Here is a 23,756-nt window from a genome sequence, read left to right on the forward strand (position 1 = left end):
GACAGTCCCCGATCACTGGGAGTTTATCCGGAGAGGCCCCGATCACTGGGAGCTTAGCCGACAGTCCCCGATCACTGGGAGTTTATCCGACAGTCCCCGATCACTGGGAGTTTATCCGACAGTCCCCGATCACTGGGAGTTTATCCGAGAGTCCCCGATCACTGGGAGTTTATCCGGAGAGTCCCCGATCACTGGGAGTTTATCCGACAGTCCCCGATCACTGGGAGTTTATCCGACAGTCCCCGATCACTGGGAGTTTATCCGACAGTCCCAATTCACTGGGAGTTTATCCCACAGTCCCCGATCACTGGGAGTTTATCCGGAGAGTCCCCGATCACTGGGAGTTTATCCGACAGTCCCCGATCACTGGGAGTTTATCCGACAGTCCCCGTTCACTGGGAGTTTATCCGACAGTCCCCGACCACTGGGAGTTTATCCGACAGTCCCCGATCACTGGGAGTTTATCCGACAGTCCCCGATCACTGGGAGTTTATCCGACAGTCCCCGATCCCTGGGAGTTTATCCGACAGTCCCCGATCACTGGGAGTTTATCCCACAGTCCCCGTTCACTGGGACTTTTTCCGACAGTCCCCGCTAACTGGGAGTTTATCCGACATTCCCCGATCACTGGGAGTTTATCCGACAGTCCCCGATCACTGGGAGTTTATCCGACAGTCCCCGATCACTGGGAGTTTATCCGACAGTCCCCGATCACTGGGAGTTTATCCGACAGTCCCCGATCACTGGGAGTTAACCCGACAGTCCCCGGTCACTGGGAGTTTATCCGACAGTCCCCGATCACTGGGAGTTTATCCGACAGTCCCCAATCACTGGGAGTTTATCCGACAGTTCCCGACTACTGGGAGTTAATCCGGAGAGTCCCCGATCACTGGGAGTTTATCCGACAGTCCCCGATCACTGGGAGTTTATCCGACAGTCCCCGATCACTGGGAGTTTATCCGACAGTTCCCGATCACTGGGAGTTTATCCCACAGTCCCCGATCACTGGGAGTTTATCCGACAGTCCCCGATACCTGGGAAATTATCCAACAGTCCCCGATCACTGGGAGTTTATCCGACAGTCCCCGATCCCTGGGAGTTTATCCGACAGTCTCTGATCACTGGGAGTTTATCCGACAGTCCCCGATCACTGGGAGTTTATCTGACAGTCCCCGATCACTGGAAGTTTATCCGACAGTCCCTGATCACTGGGAGTTTATCCGGAGAGGCCCCGATCACTGGGAGTTTATCCGACAGTCCCCGATCACTGGGAGTTTATCCGGAGAGTCCCCGATCACTGGGAGTTTATCCGACAGTCCCCGATCACTGGGAGTTTATCCGACAGTCCCCGATCACTGGGAGTTTATCCGACAGTCCCCGATCACTGGGAGTTTATCCGACAGTCCCCGATCACTGGGAGTTTATCCGAGAGTCCCCGATCACTGGGAGTTTATCCGACAGTCCCCGATCCCTGGGAGTTTATCCGACAGTCCCCGATCGCTGGGAGTTTATCCGACAGTCCCCGATCGCTGGGAGTTTATCCGACAGTACCCGATCACTGGGAGTTTATCCGACAGTCCCCGATCACTGGGAGTTTATCCGACAGTCCCCAATCACTGGGAGTTTATCCCACAGTCCCCGATCACTGGGAGTTTATCCGGAGAGTCCCCGATCACTGGGAGTTGATCCGACAGTCCCCGATCACTGGGAGTGTTTCCGACAGTCCCCGATCACTGGGAGTTTATCCGACAGTCCCCGATCACTGGGAGTTGATCCGACAGTCCCCGAACACTGGGAGTATTTCAGACAGTCCCCGATCACTGGGAGTATTTCCGACAGTCCCCGATCACTGGGAGTTTATCCGACAGTCCCCGATCACAGGGAGTATTTCCGACAGTCCCCGATCACTGGGAGTTTATCCGACAGTCCCCGATCACTGGGAGTTTATCGACAGTCCCTGATCACTGGGAGTTTATCCGACAGTCCCCGATCACTGGGAGTTTATCCGGAGAGGCCCCGATCACTGGGAGTTTATCCGACAGTCCCCGATCACTGGGAGTTTATCCGACAGTCCCCGATCACTGGGAGTTTATCCGACAGTCCCCGATCACTGGGAGTTTATCCGAGAGTCCCCGATCACTGGGAGTTTATCCGGAGAGTCCCCGATCACTGGGAGTTTATCCGACAGTCCCCGATCACTGGGAGTTTATCCGACATATCCCCGATCACTGGGAATTTATCCGACTGTCCCAATTCACTGGGAGTTTATCCCACAGTCCCCGATCACTGGGAGTTTATCCGAAAGTCCCCGGTCACTGGGAGTTTATCCGGAGAGTCCCCGATCACTGGGAGTTTATCCGACAGTCCCCGATCACTGGGAGTTTATCCGACATTCCCCTATCACCGGGAGTTTATTCGACAGTCCCCGATCACTGGGAGTTTATCCGACAGTCCCCGATCACTGGGAGTTTATCCGACAGTCCCCGAGCACTGGGAGTTTATCCGACAGTCCCGGATCACTGGGAGTTTATCCGACAGTCCCCGATCACTGTGAGTTTATCCGACAGTCCCCGATCACTGGAAGTTTATCCGGAGAGTCCCCGATCACTGGGAGTTTATCCGACATATCCCCGATCACTGGGAGTTAATCCGACAGTCCCAATTCACTGGGAGTTTATCCCACAGTCCCCGATCACTGGGAGTGTATCCGGAGAGTCCCCGATCACTGGGAGTTTATCCGACAGTCCCCGATCACTGGGAGTATTTCCGACAGTCCCCGATCACTGGGAGTTTATCCGACAGTCCCCGATCACTGGGAGTTTTTCGACAGTCCCCGATCACTGGGAGTTTATCCGACAGTCCCCGATCACTGGGAGTTTATCCGGAGAGGCCCCGATCACTGGGAGCTTAGCCGACAGTCCCCGATCACTGGGAGTTTATCCGACAGTCCCCGATCACTGGGAGTTTATCCGACAGTCCCCGATCACTGGGAGTTTATCCGAGAGTCCCCGATCACTGGGAGTTTATCCGGAGAGTCCCCGATCACTGGGAGTTTATCCGACAGTCCCCGATCACTGGGAATTTATCCGACTGTCCCAATTCACTGGGAGTTTATCCCACAGTCCCCGATCACTGGGAGTTTATCCGACAGTCCCCGATCACTGGGAGTTTATCCGGAGAATCCCCGATCACTGGGAGTTTATCCGACAGTCCCCGATCACTGGGAGTTTATCCGACATTCCCCTATCACCGGGAGTTTATCCGACAGTCCCCGATCACTGGGAGTTTATCCGACAGTCCCCGATCACTGGGAGTTTATCCGACAGTCCCCGAGCACTGGGAGTTTATCCGACAGTCCCGGATCACTGGGAGTTTATCCGACAGTCCCCGATCACTGTGAGTTTATCCGACAGTCCCCGATCACTGGAAGTTTATCCGGAGAGTCCCCGATCACTGGGAGTTTATCCGACATATCCCCGATCACTGGGAGTTTATCCGACAGTCCCAATTCACTGGGAGTTTATCCCACAGTCCCCGATCACTGGGAGTTTATCCGGAGAGTCCCCGATCACTGGGAGTTTATCCGACAGTCCCCGATCACTGGGAGTTTATCCGACAGTCCCCGTTCACTGGGAGTTTATCCGACAGTCCCCGATCACTGGGAGTTTATCCGACAGTCCCCGATCACTGGGAGTTTATCCGACAGTCCCCGATCACTGGGAGTTTATCCGACAGTCCCCGATCCCTGGGAGTTTATCCGACAGTCCCCGATCACTGGGAGTTTATCCGACAGTCCCCGTTCACTGGGACTTTATCCGACAGTCCCCGCTAACTGGGAGTTTATCCGACATTCCCCGATCACTGGGAGTTTATCCGACAGTCCCCGATCACTGGGAGTTTATCCGGAGAATCCCCGATCACTGGGAGTTTATCCGACAGTCCCCGATCACTGGGAGTTTATCCGACATTCCCCTATCACCGGGAGTTTATCCGACAGTCCCCGATCACTGGGAGTTTATCCGACAGTCCCCGATCACTGGGAGTTTATCCGACAGTCCCCGAGCACTGGGAGTTTATCCGACAGTCCCGGATCACTGGGAGTTTATCCGACAGTCCCCGATCACTGTGAGTTTATCCGACAAGCCCCGATCACTGGAAGTTTATCCGGAGAGTCCCAGATCACTGGGAGTTTATCCGACATATCCCCGATCACTGGGAGTTTATCCGACAGTCCCAATTCACTGGGAGTTTATCCCACAGTCCCCGATCACTGGGAGTTTATCCGGAGAGTCCCCGATCACTGGGAGTTTATCCGACAGTCCCCGATCACTGGGAGTTTATCCGACAGTCCCCGATCACTGGGAGTTTATCCGACAGTCCCCGATCACTGGGAGTTTTTCCGACAGTCCCCGATCCCTGGGAGTTTATCCGACAGTCCCCGATCACTGGGAGTTTATCCGACAGTCCCCGTTCACTGGGACTTTATCCGACAGTCCCCGCTAACTGGGAGTTTATCCGACATTCCCCGATCACTGGGAGTTTATCCGACAGTCCCCGATCAGTGGGAGTTTATCCGACAGTCCCCGATCACTGGGAGTTTATCCGACAGTCGCCGATCACTGGGAGTTTATCCGACAGTCCCCGATCACTGGGAGTTAATCCGACAGTCCCCGGTCACTGGGAGTTTATTAGGAGAGTCCCCGATCACTGGGAGTTTATCCGACAGTCCCCAATCACTGGGAGTTTATCCGACAGTTCCCGATCACTGGGAGTTAATCCGGAGAGTCCCCGATCACTGGGAGTTTATCCAACAGTCCCCGATCACTGGGAGTTTATCCGACAGTCCCCGATCACTGGGGGTTTATCCGACAGTCCCAATTCACTGGGAGTTTATCCCACAGTCCCCGATCACTGGGAGTGTATCCGGAGAGTCCCTGATCACTGCGAGTTTATCCAACAGTCCCCGATCACTGGGAGTTTATCCGACAGTCCCCGTTCACTGGCAGTTTATCCGACAGTCCCCGATCACTGGGAGTTTATCCGACAGTCCCCGATCACTGGGAGTTTATCCGACAGTCCCCGATCACTGGGAGTTTATCCGACAGTCCCCGATCACTGGGAGTTTATCCGACAGTCCCCGATCACTGGGAGTTTATCCGACAGTCCCCGATCCCTGGGAGTTTATCCGACAGTCCCCGATCACTGGGAGTTTATCCGACAGTCCCCGTTCACTGGGACTTTATCCGACAGTCCCCGCTAACTGGGAGTTTATAGGACATTCCCCGATCACTGGGAGTTTATCCGACAGTCCCCGATCACTGGGAGTTTATCCGACAGTCCCCGATCACTGGGAGTTTATCCGACAGTCCCCGATCACTGGGAGTTTATCCGACAGTCCCCGATCACTGGGAGTTAATCCGACAGTCCCCGGTCACTGGGAGTTTATCAGGAGAGTCCCCGATCACTGGGAGTTTATCCGACAGTCCCCAATCACTGGGAGTTTATCCGACAGTTCCCGACCACTGGGAGTTAATCCGGAGAGTCCCCGATCACTGGGAGTTTATCCGACAGTCCCCGATCACTGGGAGTTTATCCGACAGTCCCCGATCACTGGGAGTTTATCCGACAGTCCCCGATCACTGGGAGTTTATCCGACAGTTCCCGATCACTGGGAGTTTATCCTAATGTCCCCGATCACTGGGAGTTTATCCGACAGCCCCCGATCCCTGGGAGTTTATCCGACAGTCCCCGATCCCTGGGAATTTATCCAACAGTCCCCGATCACTGGGAGTTTATCCGACAGTCCCCGATCCCTGGGAGTTTATCCAACAGTCTCTGATCACTGGGAGTTTATCCGACAGTCCCCGATCACTGGGAGTTTATCCGACAGTCCCCGATCACTGGGAGTTTATCCGACAGTCCCCGATCACTGGGTGTTTATCCGGAGAGGCCCCGATCACTGGGAGTTTATCCGACAGTCCCCGATCACTGGGAGTTTATCCGGAGAGTCCCCGATCACTGGGAGTTTATCCGACAGTCCCCGATCACTGGGAGTTTATCCGATAGTCCCCGATCACTGGGAGTTTATCCGGAGAGGCCCCGATCACTGGGAGTTTATCCGACAGTCCCCGATCACTGGGAGTTTATCCGGAGAGTCCCCGATCACTGGGAGTTTATCCGACAGTCCCCGATCACTGGGAGTTTATCCGACGGTCCCCGATCACTGGGAGTTTATCCGACAGTCCCCGATCACCGGGAGTTTATCCGACAGTCCCCGATCACTGGGAGTTTATCCGACATATCCCCGATCACTGGGAGTTTATCCGACAGTCCCAATTCACTGGGATTTTATCCCACAGTGCCCGATCACTGGGAGTTTATCCGACAGTCCCCGATCACTGGGAGTTTATCCGACAGTCCCCGATCACTGGGAGTTTATCCGGAGAGTCACCGATCACTGGGAGTTTATCCGACAGTCCCCGATCACTGGGAGTTTATCCGACAGTCCCCAATCACTGGGAGTTTATCCGACAGCCCCCGATCACTGAGAGTTTATCCCACAGTCCCCAATCACTGGGAGTTTATCCGACATTCCCCTATCACCGGGAGTTTATCCGACAGTCCCCGATCACTGGGAGTTTATCCGACATTCCCCGAGCACTGGGAGTTTATCCGGAGATTCCCCGATCACTGGGAGTTTATCCGACAGTCCCCGATCACTGGGAGTTTATCCGACAGTCCCCGAGCACTGGGAGCTTATCCGACAGTCCCCGATCACTGGGAATTTATCCGACAGTCCCCGATCACTGTGAGTTTATCTGACAGTCCCCGATCACTGGAAGTTTATCCGGAGAGTCCCCGATCACTGGGAGTTTATCCGACAGTCTCTGATCACTGGGAGATTATCCGACGGGCCCCGATCACTGGGAGTTTATCCGACAGTCCCCGATCACTGGCAGTTTATCCAACAGTCCCCGATCACTGGGAGTTTATCCGACAGTCCCCGATCACTGGGAGTTTATCCGACAGTCCCCAATCACTGGGAGTTTATCCGACAGTCTCTGATCACTGGGAGATTTTCCAACGGTCCCCGATCACTGGGAGTTTATCCGAAAGTCCCCGTTCACTGGTAGTTTATCCGACAGTCCACGATCACTGGGAGTTTATCCGACAGTCCCCGATCACTGGGAGTTTATCCGACAGTCCCCGATCACTGGGAGTTTATCCGACATATCCCCGATCACTGGGAGTTTATCCGACAGTCCCCGATCACGGGGAGTTTATCCGACAGTCCCCGTTCACTGGGAGTTTATCCGACAGTCCCCGATCACTGGGAGTTTATCCGACAGTCCCCAATCACTGGGAGTTTATCCAACAGTCCCCGATCGCTGGAAGTTTATCCGACAGTCCCCGATCACTGGGAGTTTATCCGACATTCCCCTATCACTGGGAGTTTATCCGCCAGTCCCCGATCACTGGGAGTTTATCCGACAGTCCCCGATCACTGGGAGTTTATCCGACAGTCCCCAATCACTGGGAGTTTATCCGACAGTCCCTGATCACTGGGAGTTTATCCGACAGTCCCCGATCACTGGGAGTTTATCCGACAGTCCCCGATCACTGGGAGTTTATCCGACAGTCCCCGATCACTGGGAGTTAATCCGACAGTCCCCGATCACTGGGAGTTTATCCGACAGTCCCCGATCACTGGGAGTTTATCCGACAGTCCCCGATCACTGGGAGTTTATCCGACAGTCACCGATCACTGGGAGTTTATCCGACAGTCCCCGATCACTGGGAGTTTATGCGACAGTACCCGATCGCTGGAAGTTTATCCGACAGTCCCCGATCACTGGGAGTTTATCCGGAGAGTCCCCAATCACTGGGAGTTTATCCGACAGTCCCCGATCACTGGGAGTATTTCCGACAGTCCCCGATCACTGGGAGTTTATCCGACAGTCCCCGATCACTGGGAGTTTTTCCGACAGTCCCCGATCACTGGGAGTATTTCCGACAGTCCCCGATCACTGGGAGTATTTCCGACAGTCCCCGATCACTGGGAGTTTATCCGACAGTCCCCGATCACTGGGAGTTTATCCGACAGTCCCCGATCACTGGGAGTTTATCCGACAGTCCCCGATCACTGGGAGTTTATCCGACAGTCGCCGAAAACTGGGAGTTTATCCGACAGTCCCCGATCACTGGGAGATTATCGGACAGTCCCCGATCACTGGGAGTTTATCCGACAGTCCCGGATCACTGGGAGCTTATCCGACAGTCCCCGATCACTGTGAGTTTATCCGACAGTCCCCGATCACTGGGAGTTTATCCGACAGTCCCCGATCACTGGGAGTTTATCCGACAGTCCCCGATCACTGGGAATTTATCCGACAGTCCCCGATCACTGGGAGTTTATCCGACATATCCACAATCACTGGGAGTTTATCCGACAGTCCCCGATCACTGGGAGTTTATCCGACAGTCCCCGATCACTGGGAGTTTATCCGACAGTCCCTGATCACTGGGAGTTTATCCGACAGTCCCCGTTCACTGGGAGTTTATCCGACAGTCCCCGAGCACTGGGAGTTTATCCGACAGTCCCCGTTCACTGGGAGTTTATCCGACAGGCCCCGATCACTGGGAGTTTATCCGACAGTCCCCGTTCACTGGGAGTTTATCCGACAGTCCCCGATCACTGGGAGTTTATCCGACAGTCCCCGATCACTGGGAGTTTATCCAACAGTCCCCGATCACTGGAAGTTTATCCAACAGTCCCCGATCACTGGAAGTTTATCCGACAGTCCCCGATCACTGGAAGTTTATCCGGAGAGTCCCAGATCACTGGGAGTTTATCCGACATATCCCCGATCACTGGGAGTTTATCCGACAGTCCCAATTCACTGGGAGTTTATCCCACAGTCCCCGATCACTGGGAGTTTATCCGGAGAGTCCCCGATCACTGGGAGTTTATCCGACAGTCCCCGCTCACTGGGAGTTTATCCGACAGTCCCCGTTCACTGGGAGTTTATCCGACAGTCCCCGATCACTGGGAGTTTATCCGACAGTCCCCGATCACTGGGAGTTTATCCGACAGTCCCCGATCACTGGGAGTTTATCCGACAGTCCCCGATCCCTGGGAGTTTATCCGACAGTACCCGATCACTGGGAGTTTATCCGACAGTCCCCGTTCACTGGGACTTTATCCGACAGTCCCCGCTAACTGGGAGTTTATCCGACATTCCCCGATCACTGGGAGTTTATCCGACAGTCCCCGATCACTGGGAGTTTATCCGACAGTCCCCGATCACTGGGAGTTTATCCGACAGTCCCCGATCACTGGGAGTATATCCGACAGTCCCCGATCACTGGGAGTTAATCCGACAGTCCCCGGTCACTGGGAGTTTATCAGGAGAGTCCCCGATCACTGGGAGTTTATCCGACAGTCCCCAATCACTGGGAGTTTATCCGACAGTTCCCGACCACTGGGAGTTAATCCGGAGAGTCCCCGATCACTGGGAGTTTATCCGACAGTCCCCGATCACTGGGAGTTTATCCGACAGTCCCCGATCACTGGGAGTTTATCCGACAGTCCCCGATCACTGGGAGTTTATCCGACAGTTCCCGATCACTGGGAGTTTATCCTAATGTCCCCGATCACTGGGAGTTTATCCGACAGCCCCCGATCCCTGGGAGTTTTTCCAACAGTCCCCGATCCCTGGGAATTTATCCAACAGTCCCCGATCACTCGGAGTTTGTCCGACAGTCCCCGATCCCTGGGAGTTTATCCGACAGTCCCCGATCACTGGGAGTTTATCCGACAGTCCCCGATCACTGGGAGTTTATCCGACAGTCCCCGATCACTGGGAGTTTATCCGACAGTCCCCGATCCCTGGGAGTTTATCCGACAGTCCCCGATCACTGGGAGTTTATCCGACAGTCCCCGATCACTGGGAGTTTATCCGACAGTCCCCGATCACTGGGAGTTTATCCGACATATCCCCGATCACTGGGAATTTATCCGACTGTCCCAATTCACTGGGAGTTTATCCCACAGTCCCCGATCACTGGGAGTTTATCCGACAGTCCTCGATCACTGGGAGTTTATCCGGAGAGTCCCCGATCACTGGGAGTTTATCCGACAGTCCCCGATCACTGGGAGTTTATCCGACATTCCCCTATCACCGGGAGTTTATCCGACAGTCCCCGATCACTGGGAGTTTATCCGACAGTCCCCGATCACTGGGAGTTTATCCGACAGGCCCCGAGCACTGGGAGTTTATCCGACAGTCCCGGATCACTGGGAGTTTATCCGACAGTCCCCGATCACTGTGAGTTTATCCGACAGCCCCCGATCACTGGAAGTTTATCCGGAGAGTCCCCGATCACTGGGAGTTTTTCCGACATATCCCCGATCACTGGGAGTTTATCCGACAGTCCCCGATCACTGGGAGTTTATCCTAATGTCCCCGATCACTGGGAGTTTATCCGACAATCCCCGATCCCTGGGAATTGATCCGACAGTCCCCGATCCCTGGAAATTTATCCGACCGTCCCCGATCACTGGGAGTTTATCCGACAGTCCTCGATCACTGGGAGTTTATCCGACAGTCCCCGATAACTGGGAGTTTATCCGACAGTCCCCGATCACTGGGAGTTTATCCGGAGAGTCCCCGATCACTGGGAGTTTATCCGGGGAGTCCCCGATCACTGGGAGTTTATCCGACAGCCCCCGGTCACTGGGAGTTTATCAGAAATTCCCCGATCACTGGGAGTTTATCCGATAGTCCCCGATCACTGGGAGTTTATCTGACAGTCCCCGATCACTGGGAGTTTATCCGGAGAGTCCCCGTTCACTGGGAGTGTATCCGACAGTCCCCGATCACTGGGAGTTAATCCGACAGTCCCCGATCACTGGGAGTTAATCCGACAGTCCCCGATCACTGGGAGTTTATCCGACAGTCCCAGATCACTGGGAGTTTATCCGTCAGTCCCCGATCACTGGGAGTTTATCCGACAGTCCCCGACCACTGGGAGTTTATCCGACAGTCCCCGATCACTGGGAGTTTATCCGATATTCCCCGATCACTGGGAGTTTATCCGACAGTCCCCGATCACTGGGAGTTTATCCGACAGTCCCCGATCACTGGGAGTTTATCCGACAGTCCCCGATCACTGGGAGTTTATCCGACATTCCCCGATCACTGGGAGTTTATCCGACAGTCCCCGATCACTGGGAGTTTATCCGGAGAGTCACCGATCACTGGGAGTTTATCCGACAGTCCCCGATCACTGGGAGTTTCTCCGACAGTCCCCAATCACTGGGAGTTTATCCGACAGTCCCCGATCACTGGGAGTTTATCCCACAGTCCCCGATCACTGGGAGTTTATCCGACATTCCCCTATCACCGGGAGTTTATCCGACAGTCCCCGATCACTGTGAGTTTATCCGGAGAGGCCCCGATCACTGGGAGTTTATCCGACATTCCCCGATCACCGGGAGTTTATCCGACAGTCCCCGATCACTGGGAGTTTATCCGGAGAGTCCCCGATCACTGGGAGTTTATCCGACAGTCCCCGCTCACTGGGAGTTTATCCGACAGTCCCCGTTCACTGGGAGTTTATCCGACAGTCCCCGATCACTGGGAGTTTATCCGACAGTCCCCGATCACTGGGAGTTTATCCGACAGTCCCCGATCACTGGGAGTTTATCCGACAGTCCCCGATCCCTGGGAGTTTATCCGACAGGACCCGATCACTGGGAGTTTATCCGACAGTCCCCGTTCACTGGGACTTTATCCGACAGTCCCCGCTAACTGGGAGTTTATCCGACATTCCCCGATCACTGGGAGTTTATCCGACAGTCCCCGATCACTGGGAGTTTATCCGACAGTCCCCGATCACTGGGAGTTTATCCGACAGTCCCCGATCACTGGGAGTATATCCGACAGTCCCCGATCACTGGGAGTTAATCCGACAGTCCCCGGTCACTGGGAGTTTATCAGGAGAGTCCCCGATCACTGGGAGTTTATCCGACAGTCCCCAATCACTGGGAGTTTATCCGACAGTTCCCGACCACTGGGAGTTAATCCGGAGAGTCCCCGATCACTGGGAGTTTATCCGACAGTCCCCGATCACTGGGAGTTTATCCGACAGTCCCCGATCACTGGGAGTTTATCCGACAGTCCCCGATCACTGGGAGTTTATCCGACAGTTCCCGATCACTGGGAGTTTATCCTAATGTCCCCGATCACTGGGAGTTTATCCGACAGCCCCCGATACCTGGGAGTTTTTCCAACAGTCCCCGATCCCTGGGAATTTATCCAACAGTCCCCGATCACTCGGAGTTTGTCCGACAGTCCCCGATCCCTGGGAGTTTATCCGACAGTCCCCGATCACTGGGAGTTTATCCGACAGTCCCCGATCACTGGGAGTTTATCCGACAGTCCCCGATCACTGGGAGTTTATCCGACAGTCCCCGATCCCTGGGAGTTTATCCGACAGTCCCCGATCACTGGGAGTTTATCCGACAGTCCCCGATCACTGGGAGTTTATCCGACAGTCCCCGATCACTGGGAGTTTATCCGACATATCCCCGATCACTGGGAATTTATCCGACTGTCCCAATTCACTGGGAGTTTATCCCACAGTCCCCGATCACTGGGAGTTTATCCGACAGTCCTCGATCACTGGGAGTTTATCCGGAGAGTCCCCGATCACTGGGAGTTTATCCGACAGTCCCCGATCACTGGGAGTTTATCCGACATTCCCCTATCACCGGGAGTTTATCCGACAGTCCCCGATCACTGGGAGTTTATCCGACAGTCCCCGATCACTGGGAGTTTATCCGACACGCCCCGAGCACTGGGAGTTTATCCGACAGTCCCGGATCACTGTGAGTTTATCCGACAGTCCCCGATCACTGTGAGTTTATCCGACAGCCCCCGATCACTGGAAGTTTATCCGGAGAGTCCCCGATCACTGGGAGTTTTTCCGACATATCCCCGATCACTGGGAGTTTATCCGACAGTCCCCGATCACTGGGAGTTTATCCTAATGTCCCCGATCACTGGGAGTTTATCCGACAATCCCCGATCCCTGGGAATTGATCCGACAGTCCCCGATCCCTGGAAATTTATCCGACAGTCCCCGATCACTGGGAGTTTATCCGACAGTCCTCGATCACTGGGAGTTTATCCGACAGTCCCCGATAACTGGGAGTTTATCCGACAGTCCCCGATCACTGGGAGTTTATCCGGAGAGTCCCCGATCACTGGGAGTTTATCCGGGGAGTCCCCGATCACTGGGAGTTTATCCGACAGCCCCCGGTCACTGGGAGTTTATCAGAAATTCCCCGATCACTGGGAGTTTATCCGATAGTCCCCGATCACTGGGAGTTTATCTGACAGTCCCCGATCACTGGGAGTTTATCCGGAGAGTCCCCGTTCACTGGGAGTGTATCCGACAGTCCCCGATCACTGGGAGTTAATCCGACAGTCCCCGATCACTGGGAGTTAATCCGACAGTCCCCGATCACTGGGAGTTTATCCGACAGTCCCAGATCACTGGGAGTTTATCCGTCAGTCCCCGATCACTGGGAGTTTATCCGACAGTCCCCGACCACTGGGAGTTTATCCGACAGTCCCCGATCACTGGGAGTTTATCCGATATTCCCCGATCACTGGGAGTTTATCCGACAGTCCCCGATCACTGGGAGTTTATCCGACAGTCCCCGATCACTGGGAGTTTATCCGACAGTCCCCGATCACTGGGAGTTTATCCGACATTCCCCGATCACTGGGAGTTTATCCGACAGTCCCCGATCACTGGGAGTTTATCCGGAGAGTCACCGATCACTGGGAGTTTATCCGACAGTCCCCGATCACTGGGAGTTTCTCCGACAGTCCCCAATCACTGGGAGTTTATCTGACAGTCCCCGATCACTGGGAGTTTATCCCACAGTCCCCGATCACTGGGAGTTTATCCGACATTCCCCTATCACCGGGAGTTTATCCGACAGTCGCCGATCACTGTGAGTTTATCCGGAGAGGCCCCGATCACTGGGAGTTTATCCGACATTCCCCGATCACCGGGAGTTTATCCGACAGTCCCCGATCACTGGGAGTTTATCCGACAGTCCCCGATTACTGGGAGTTTATCCGACAGTCCCCGATCACTGGGAGTTTATCCGACAGTCCCCGATCACTGGGAGTTTATCCGACAGTCCCCGAGCACTGGGAGTTTATCCGACAGTCCCGGATCACTGGGAGTTTATCCGACAGTCCCCGATCACTGTGAGTTTATCCGACAGTCCCCGATCACTGCAAATTTATCCGGAGTGTCCCCGATCACTGGGAGTTTATCCGACAGTCCCCGATCACTGGGAGATTATCCGACGGTCCCCGATCACTGGGAGTTTATCCGACAGTCCCCGATCAGTGGGAGTTTATCCGGCAGTCCCAGATCACTGGGAGTTTATCCGACATATCCCCGATCATTGGGAGTTTATCCGACAGTCCCCGATCACTGGGAGTTTATCCCACAGTCCCCGATCACTGGGAGTTTATCCGGAGAGTCCCCGATCACTGGGAGTTTATCCGACAGTCCCCGATCACTGGGAGTTTATCAGACAGTCCCCGATCACTGGGAGTTTATCCGACAGTCCCCGTTCACTGGGAGTTTATCCGACAGTCCCCGATCACTGGGAGTTTATCCGACAGTCCCCGATCACTGGGAGTTTACCCGACAGTCCCCGATCACTGGGAGTTTATCCGACAGTCCCCGATCACTGGGAGTTTATCCGACAGTCCCCGATCACTGGGAGTTTATCCGAGAGTCCCCGATCACTGGGAGTTTATCCGACAGTCCCCGATCACTGGGAGTATTTCCGACAGTCCCCGATCACTGGGAGTTTATCCGACAGTCCCCGTTCACTGGGAGTTTATCTGACAGTCCCCGATCACTGGGAGTTTATCCGACAGTCCCCGATCACTGGGAGTTTATCCGACAGTCCCCGATCACTGGGAGTTTATCCGACAGTCCCCGATCACTGGGAGTTTATCCGACAGTCCCCGATCCCTGGGAGTTTATCCCACAGTCCCCGATCACTGGGAGTTTATCCGACAGTCCCCGATCACTGGGAGTTGATCCGACAATCCCCGATCACTGGGAGTATTTCCGACAGTCCCCGATCACTGGGAGTATTTCCGACAGTCCCCGATCACTGGGAGTTTATCCGACAGTCCCCGATCACTGGGAGTTTTTCGACAGTCCCCGATCACTGGGAGTTTATCCGACAGTCCCCGATCACTGGGAGTTTATCCGGAGAGGCCCCGATCACTGGGAGTTTATCCGACAGTCCCCGATCACTGGGAGTTTATCCGACAGTCCCCGATCACTGGGAGTTTATCCGACAGTCCCCGATCACTGGGAGTTTATCCGAGAGTCCCCGATCACTGGGAGTTTATCCGGAGAGTCCCCGATCACTGGGAGTTTATCCGACAGTCCCCGATCACTGGGAGTTTATCCGACAGTCCTCGATCACTGGGAGTTTATCCGGAGAGTCCCCGATCACTGGGAGTTTATCCGACAGTCCCCGATCACTGGGAGTTTATCCGACATTCCCCTATCACCGGGAGTTTATCCGACAGTCCCCGATCACTGGGAGTTTATCCGACAGTCCCCGATCACTGGGAGTTTATCCGACAGGCCCCGAGCACTGGGAGTTTATCCGACAGTCATGGATCACTGGGAGTTTATCCGACAGTCCCCGATCACTGTGAGTTTATCCGACAGCCCCCGATCACTGGAAGTTTATCCGGAGAGTCCCCGATCACTGGGAGTTTTTCCGACATATCCCCGATCACTGGGAGTTTATCCGACAGTCCCAATTCACTGGGAGTTTATCCCACAGTCCCCGATCACTGGGAGTTTATCCGAAAGTCCCCGATCACTGGGAGTTTATCCGACAGTCCCCGTTCACTGGGAGTTTATCCGACAGTCCCCGATCACTGGGAGTTTATCCGACAGTCCCCGATCCGTGGGAGTTTATCCGACAATCCCCGATCACTGGGAGTTTATCCGACTGTCCCCGATCACTGGGAGTTTATCCGACAGTCCCCGATCACTGGGAGTTTATCCGACAGTCCCCGATCCCTGGGAGTTTATCCGACAGTCCCCGATCACTGGGAGTTTATCCGACAGTCCCCGTTCACTGGGACTTTATCCGACAGTCCCCGCTAACTGGGAGTTTATCCGACATTCCCGGATCACTGGGAGTTTATCCGACAGTCCCCGATCACTGGGAGTTTATCCGACAGTCCCCGATCACTGGGAGTTTATCCGGAGAGTCCCCGGTCACTGGGAGTTTATCCGGAGAGTCCCCGATCACTGGGAGTTTATCCGACAGTCCCCAATCACTGGGAGTTTATCCGACAGTTCTCGACCACTGGGAGTTAATCCGGAGAGTCCCCGATCACTGGGAGTTTATCCGACAGTCCCCGATCACTGGGAGTTTATCCGACAGTCCCCGATCACTGGGAGTTTATCCGACAGTCCCCGATCACTGGGAGTTTATCCGACAGTGCCCGATCCCTGGGAGTTTATCCAACAGTCCCCGATCACTGGGAATTTATCCAACAGTCCCCGATCACTGGGAGTTTATCCGACAGTCCCCGATCCCTGGGAGTTTATCCGACAGTCTCTGATCACTGGGAGTTTATCCGACAGTCCCCGATCACTGGGAGTTTATCCGACAGTTCCCGATCACTGGGAGTTTATCCGACAGTCCCCGATCACTGGGAGTTTATCCGGAGAGGCCCCGATCACTGGGAGTTTATCCGACAGTCCCCGATCACTGGGAGTTTATCCGGAGAGTCCCCGATCACTGGGAGTTTATCCGACAGTCCCCGATCACTGGGAGTATATCCGACAGTCCCCGATCACTGGGAGTTTATCCGGAGAGGCCCCGATCACTGGGAGTTTATCCGACAGTCCCCGATCACTGGGAGTTTATCCGGAGAGTCCCCGATCACTGGGAGTTTATCCGACAGTCCCCGATCACTGGGAGTTTATCCGACGGTCCCCGATCACTGGGAGTTTATCCGACAGTCCCCGATCACTGGGAGTTTATCCGACAGTCCCCGATCCCTGGGAGTTTATCCGACATATCCCCGATCACTGGGAGTTTATCCGACAGTCCCAATTCACTGGGATTTTATCCCACAGTGCCCGATCACTGGGAGTTTATCCGACAGTCCCCGATCACTGGGAGTTTATCCCACAGTCCCCGATCACTGGGAGTTTATCCGGAGAGTCCCCGATCACTGGGAGTTTATCCGACAGTCCCCGATCACTGGGAGTTTATCAGACAGTCCCCGATCACTGGGAGTTTATCCGACAGTCCCCGTTCACTGGGAGTTTATCCGACAGTCCCCGATCACTGGGAGTTTATCCGACAGTCCCCGATCACTGGGAGTTTACCCGACAGTCCCCGATCACTGGGAGTTTATCCGACAGTCCCCGATCACTGGGAGTTTATCCGACAGTCCCCGATCACTGGGAGTTTATCCGACAGTCCCCGATCACTGGAAGTTTATCCGACAGTCCCCGATCACTGGGAGTTTATCCGACAGTCCCCGATCACTGGGAGTTTATCCGGAGAGTCCCCGATCACTGGGAGTTTATCCGACAGTCCCCGATCACTGGGAGTATATCCGACAGTCCCCGATCACTGGGAGTTTATCCGGAGAGGCCCCGATCACTGGGAGTTTATCCGACAGTCCCCGATCACTGGGAGTTTATCCGGAGAGTCCCCGATCACTGGGAGTTTATCCGACAGTCCCCGATCACTGGGAGTTTATCCGACGGTCCCCGATCACTGGGAGTTTATCCGACAGTCCCCGATCACTGGGAGTTTATCCGACAGTCCCCGATCCCTGGGAGTTTATCCGACATATCCCCGATCACTGGGAGTTTATCCGACAGTCCCAATTCACTGGGATTTTATCCCACAGTGCCCGATCACTGGGAGTTTATCCGACAGTCCCCGATCACTGGGAGTTTATCCCACAGTCCCCGATCACTGGGAGTTTATCCGGAGAGTCCCCGATCACTGGGAGTTTATCCGACAGTCCCCGATCACTGGGAGTTTATCAGACAGTCCCCGATCACTGGGAGTTTATCCGACAGTCCCCGTTCACTGGGAGTTTATCCGACAGTCCCCGATCACTGGGAGTTTATCCGACAGTCCCCGATCACTGGGAGTTTACCCGACAGTCCCCGATCACTGGGAGTTTATCCGACAGTCCCCGATCACTGGGAGTTTATCCGACAGTCCCCGATCACTGGGAGTTTATCCGAGAGTCCCCGATCACTGGGAGTTTATCCGACAGTCCCCGATCACTGGGAGTATTTCCGACAGTCCCCGATCACTGGGTGTTTATCCGACAGTCCCCGATCACTGGGAGTTTATCCGGAGAGGCCCCGATCACTGGGAGTTTATCCGACAGTCCCCGATCACTGGGAGTTTATCCGACAGTCCCCGATCACTGGGAGTTTATCCGACAGTCCCCGATCACTGGGAGTTTATCCGAGAGTCCCCGATCACTGGGAGTTTATCCGGAGAGTCCCCGATCACTGGGAGTTTATCCGACAGTCCCCGATCACTGGGCGCTTATCTGACAGTCCCCGATCACTGGGAGGTTATCCGACTGTCCCAATTCACTGGGAGTTTATCCCACAGTCCCCGATCACTGGGAGTTTATCCGACAGTCCTCGATCACTGGGAGTTTATCCGGAGAGTCCCCGATCACTGGGAGTTTATCCGACAGTCCCCGATCACTGGGAGTTTATCCGACATTCCCCTATCACCGGGAGTTTATCCGACAGTCCCCGATCACTGGGAGTTTATCCGACAGTCCCCGATCACTGGGAGTTTATCCGACAGGCCCCGAGCACTGGGAGTTTATCCGACAGTCATGGATCACTGGGAGTTTATCAGACAGTCCCCGATCACTGGGAGTTTATCCGACAGTCCCCGTTCACTGGGAGTTTATCCGACAGTCCCCGATCACTGGGAGTTTATCCGACAGTCCCCGATCACTGGGAGTTTACCCGACAGTCCCCGATCACTGGGAGTTTATCCGACAGTCCCCGATCACTGGGAGTTTATCCGACAGTCCCCGATCACTGGGAGTTTATCCGAGAGTCCCCGATCACTGGGAGTTTATCCGACAGTCTCCGATCACTGGGAGTATTTCCGACAGTCCCCGATCACTGGGAGTTTATCCGACAGTCCCCGTTCACTGGGAGTTTATCCGACAGTCCCCGATCACTGGGAGTTTATCCGACAGTCCCCGATCACTGGGAGTTTATCCGACAGTCCCCGATCACTGGGAGTTTATCCGACAGTCCCCGATCACTGGGAGTTTATCCGACAGTCCCCGATCCCTGGGAGTTTATCCCACAGTCCCCGATCACTGGGAGTTTATCCGACAGTCCCCGATCACTGGGAGTTGATCCGACAATCCCCGATCACTGGGAGTATTTCCGACAGTCCCCGATCACTGGGAGTATTTCCGACAGTCCCCGATCACTGGGAGTTTATCCGACAGTCCCCGATCACTGGGAGTTTTTCGACAGTCCCCGATCACTGGGAGTTTATCCGACAGTCCCCGATCACTGGGAGTTTATCCGGAGAGGCCCCGATCACTGGGAGTTTATCCGACAGTCCCCGATCACTGGGAGTTTATCCGACAGTCCCCGATCACTGGGAGTTTATCCGACAGTCCCCGATCACTGGGAGTTTATCCGAGAGTCCCCGATCACTGGGAGTTTATCCGGAGAGTCCCCGATCACTGGGAGTTTATCCGACAGTCCCCGATCACTGGGCGCTTATCTGACATTCCCCGATCACTGGGAGTTTATCCGACTGTCCCAATTCACTGGGAGTTTATCCCACAGTCCCCGATCACTGGGAGTTTATCCGACAGTCCTCGATCACTGGGAGTTTATCCGGAGAGTCCCCGATCACTGGGAGTTTATCCAACAGTCCCCGATCACTGGGAGTTTATCCGACATTCCCCCTATCACCGGGAGTTTATCCGACAGTCCCCGATCACTGGGAGTTTATCCGACAGTCCCCGATCACTGGGAGTTTATCCGACAGGCCCCGAGCACTGGGAGTTTATCCGACAGTCATGGATCACTGGGAGTTTATCCGACAGTCCCCGATCACTGTGAGTTTATCCGACAGCCCCCGATCACTGGAAGTTTATCCGGAGAGTCCCCGATCACTGGGAGTTTTCCGACATATCCCCGATCACTGGGAGTTTATCCGACAGTCCCAATTCACTGGGAGTTTATCCCACAGTCCCCGATCACTGGGAGTTTATCCGCAAGTCCCCGATCACTGGGAGTTTATCCGACAGTCCCCGTTCACTGGGAGTTTATCCGACAGTCCCCGATCACTGGGAGTTTATCCGACAGTCCCCGATCCGTGGGAGTTTATCCGACAATCCCCGATCACTGGGAGTTTATCCGACTGTCCCCGATCACTGGGAGTTTATCCGACAGTCCCCGATCACTGGGAGTTTATCCGACAGTCCCCGATCCCTGGGAGTTTATCCGACAGTCCCCGATCACTGGGAGTTTATCCGACAGTCCCCGTTCACTGGGACTTTATCCGACAGTCCCCGCTAACTGGGAGTTTATCCGACATTCCCGGATCACTGGGAGTTTATCCGACAGTCCCCGATCACTGGGAGTTTATCCGACAGTCCCCGATCACTGGGAGTTTATCCGACAGTCCCCGATCACTGGGAGTTTATCCGACAGTCCCCGATCACTGGGAGTTTATCCGGAGAGTCACCGATCACTGGGAGTTTACCCGACAGTCCCCGATCACTGGGAGTTTACCCGAAAGTCCCCAATCACTGGGAGTTTATCCGACAGTTCCCGATCACTGAGAGTTTATCCCACAGTCCCCAATCACTGGGAGTTTATCCGACATTCCCCTATCACCGGGAGTTTATCCGACAGTCCACGATCACTGGGAGTTTATCCGACACTCCCCGAGCACTGGGAGTTTATCCGGAGAGTCCCCGATCACTGGGAGTTTATCCGACAGTCCCCGATCACTGGGAGTTTATCCGACAGTCTCCGAGCACTGGGAGCTTATCCGACAGTCCCCGATCACTGGGAGTTTATCCGACAGTCCCCGATCACTGTGAGTTTATCTGACAGTCCCCGATCACTGGAGGTTTATCTGGAGAGTCCCCGATCACTGGGAGTTTATCCGACAGTCTCTGATCACTGGGAGATTATCCGACGGGCCCCGATCACTGGGAGTTTATCCGACAGTCCCCGATCACTGGGAGTTTATCCAACAGTCCCCGATCACTGGGAGATTATCCGACAGTCCCCGATCACTGGGAGTTTATCCGACAGTCCCCGATCACTGGGAGTTTATCCGACAGTCTCTGATCACTGGGAGATTTTCCGACGGTCCCCGATCACTGGGAGTTTATCCGACAGTCCCCGATCACTGGTAGTTTATCCGACAGTCCACGGTCACTGGGAGTTTAGTCGACAGTCCCCGATCACTGGGAGTTTATCCGACATATCCCCGATCACTGGGAGTTTATCCGACAGTCCCCGATCACTGCGATTTTATCCGACTGTCCCCGATCACTGGGAGTTTATCCGACAGTCCCCGATCACTGGGAGTTTATCCGACAGTCCCCGATCACTGGGAGTTTATCCGACAGTCCCCGATCACTGGGAGTTTATCGGACAGTCCCCGATCACTGGGAGTATTTCCGACAGTCCCCGATCACTGGGAGTATTTCCGACAGTCCCCGTTCACTGGGAGTTTATCCGACAGTCCCCGATCACTGGGAGTTTATCCGACAGTCCCCGATCACTGGGAGTTTATCCGACAGTCCCCGATCACTGGGAGTTTATCCGACAGTCGCCGATCACTGGGAGTTTATCCGGAGAGGCCCCGATCACTGGGAGTTTATCCGAATGTCCCCGATCACTGGGAGTTTATCCGAGAGTCCCCGATCACTGGGAGTTTATCCGGAGAGACCCCGATCACTGGGAATTTATCCGACAGTCCCCGATCACTGGGAATTTATCTGACAGTCCCCAATCACTGGGAGTTTATCCGACATATCCCCGATCACTGGGAATTTATCCGACTGTCCCAATTCACTGGGAGTTTATCCCACAGTCCCCGATCACTGGGAGTTTATCCGACAGTCCCCGATCCCTGGGAGTTTATCCGACAGTCCCCGATCACTGGGAGTTTATCCGGAGAGTCCCCGATCACTGGGAGGTTATCCGACAGTCCCCGATCACTGGGAGTATTTCCGACAGTCCCCGATCACTGGGAGTTTATCCGACAGTCCCCGATCCCTGGGAGTTTGTCCGACAGTCCCCGATCACTGGGAGTTTATCCGACAGTCCCCGATCACTGGGAGTTGATCCGAAAGTCCCCGATCACTGGGAGTTTATCCGACAGTCCCCGATCACTGGGAGTTTATCCGGTGAGGCCCCGATCACTGGGAGTTTATCCAACAGTCCCCGATCACTGGGAGTTTATCCGACAGTCGCCGATCACTGGGAGTTTATCCGGTGAGGCCCCGATCACTGGGAGTTTATCCGACAGTCCCCGATCACTGGGAGTTTATCCGACAGTCGCCGATCACTGGGAGTTTATCCGGATAGGCCCCGATCACTGGGAGTTTATCCGAAAGTCCCCGATCACTGAGAGATTATCAGACAGTCCCCGATCACTGGGAGTTTATCCGACAGTCCCCGATCACTGGGAGTTAATCCGACAGTCCCCGATCACGGGGAGTTTATCCGACAGTCCCCGATCACTGGGAGTTTATCCGACAGTCCCCGATCACTGGGAGTTTATCCGACAGTCCCCAATCACTGGGAGTTTATCCGACAGTTCTCGACCACTGGGAGTTAATCCGGAGAGTCCCCGATCACTGGGAGTTTATCCGACAGTCCCCGATCACTGGGAGTTTATCCGACAGTCCCCGATCACTGGGAGTTTATCCGACAGTCCCCGATCACTGGGAGTTTATCCGACAGTGCCCGATCCCTGGGAGTTTATCCAACAGTCCCCGATCACTGGGAATTTATCCAACAGTCCCCGATCACTGGGAGTTTATCCGACAGTCCCCGATCCCTGGGAGTTTATCCGACAGTCTCTGATCACTGGGAGTTTATCCGACAGTCCCCGATCACTGGGAGTTTATCCGACAGTTCCCGATCACTGGGAGTTTATCCGACAGTCCCCGATCACTGGGAGTTTATCCGGAGAGGCCCCGATCACTGGGAGTTTATCCGACAGTCCCCGATCACTGGGAGTTTATCCGGAGAGTCCCCGATCACTGGGAGTTTATCCGACAGTCCCCGATCACTGGTAGTTTATCCGACAGTCCACGGTCACTGGGAGTTTAGTCGACAGTCCCCGATCACTGGGAGTTTATCCGACATATCCCCGATCACTGGGAGTTTATCCGACAGTCCCCGATCACTGCGATTTTATCCGACTGTCCCCGATCACTGGGAGTTTATCCGACAGTCCCCGATCACTGGGAGTTTATCCGACAGTCCCCGATCACTGGGAGTTTATCCGACAGTCCCCGATCACTGGGAGTTTATCGGACAGTCCCCGATCACTGGGAGTATTTCCGACAGTCCCCGATCACTGGGAGTATTTCCGACAGTCCCCGTTC

This window comes from Somniosus microcephalus, chromosome 23 (genome assembly GCF_052327205.1).
Source record: "Somniosus microcephalus isolate GS21.2 chromosome 23, FLI_Smic_1.0, whole genome shotgun sequence".
Classification (NCBI taxonomy): domain Eukaryota; kingdom Metazoa; phylum Chordata; class Chondrichthyes; order Squaliformes; family Somniosidae; genus Somniosus; species Somniosus microcephalus.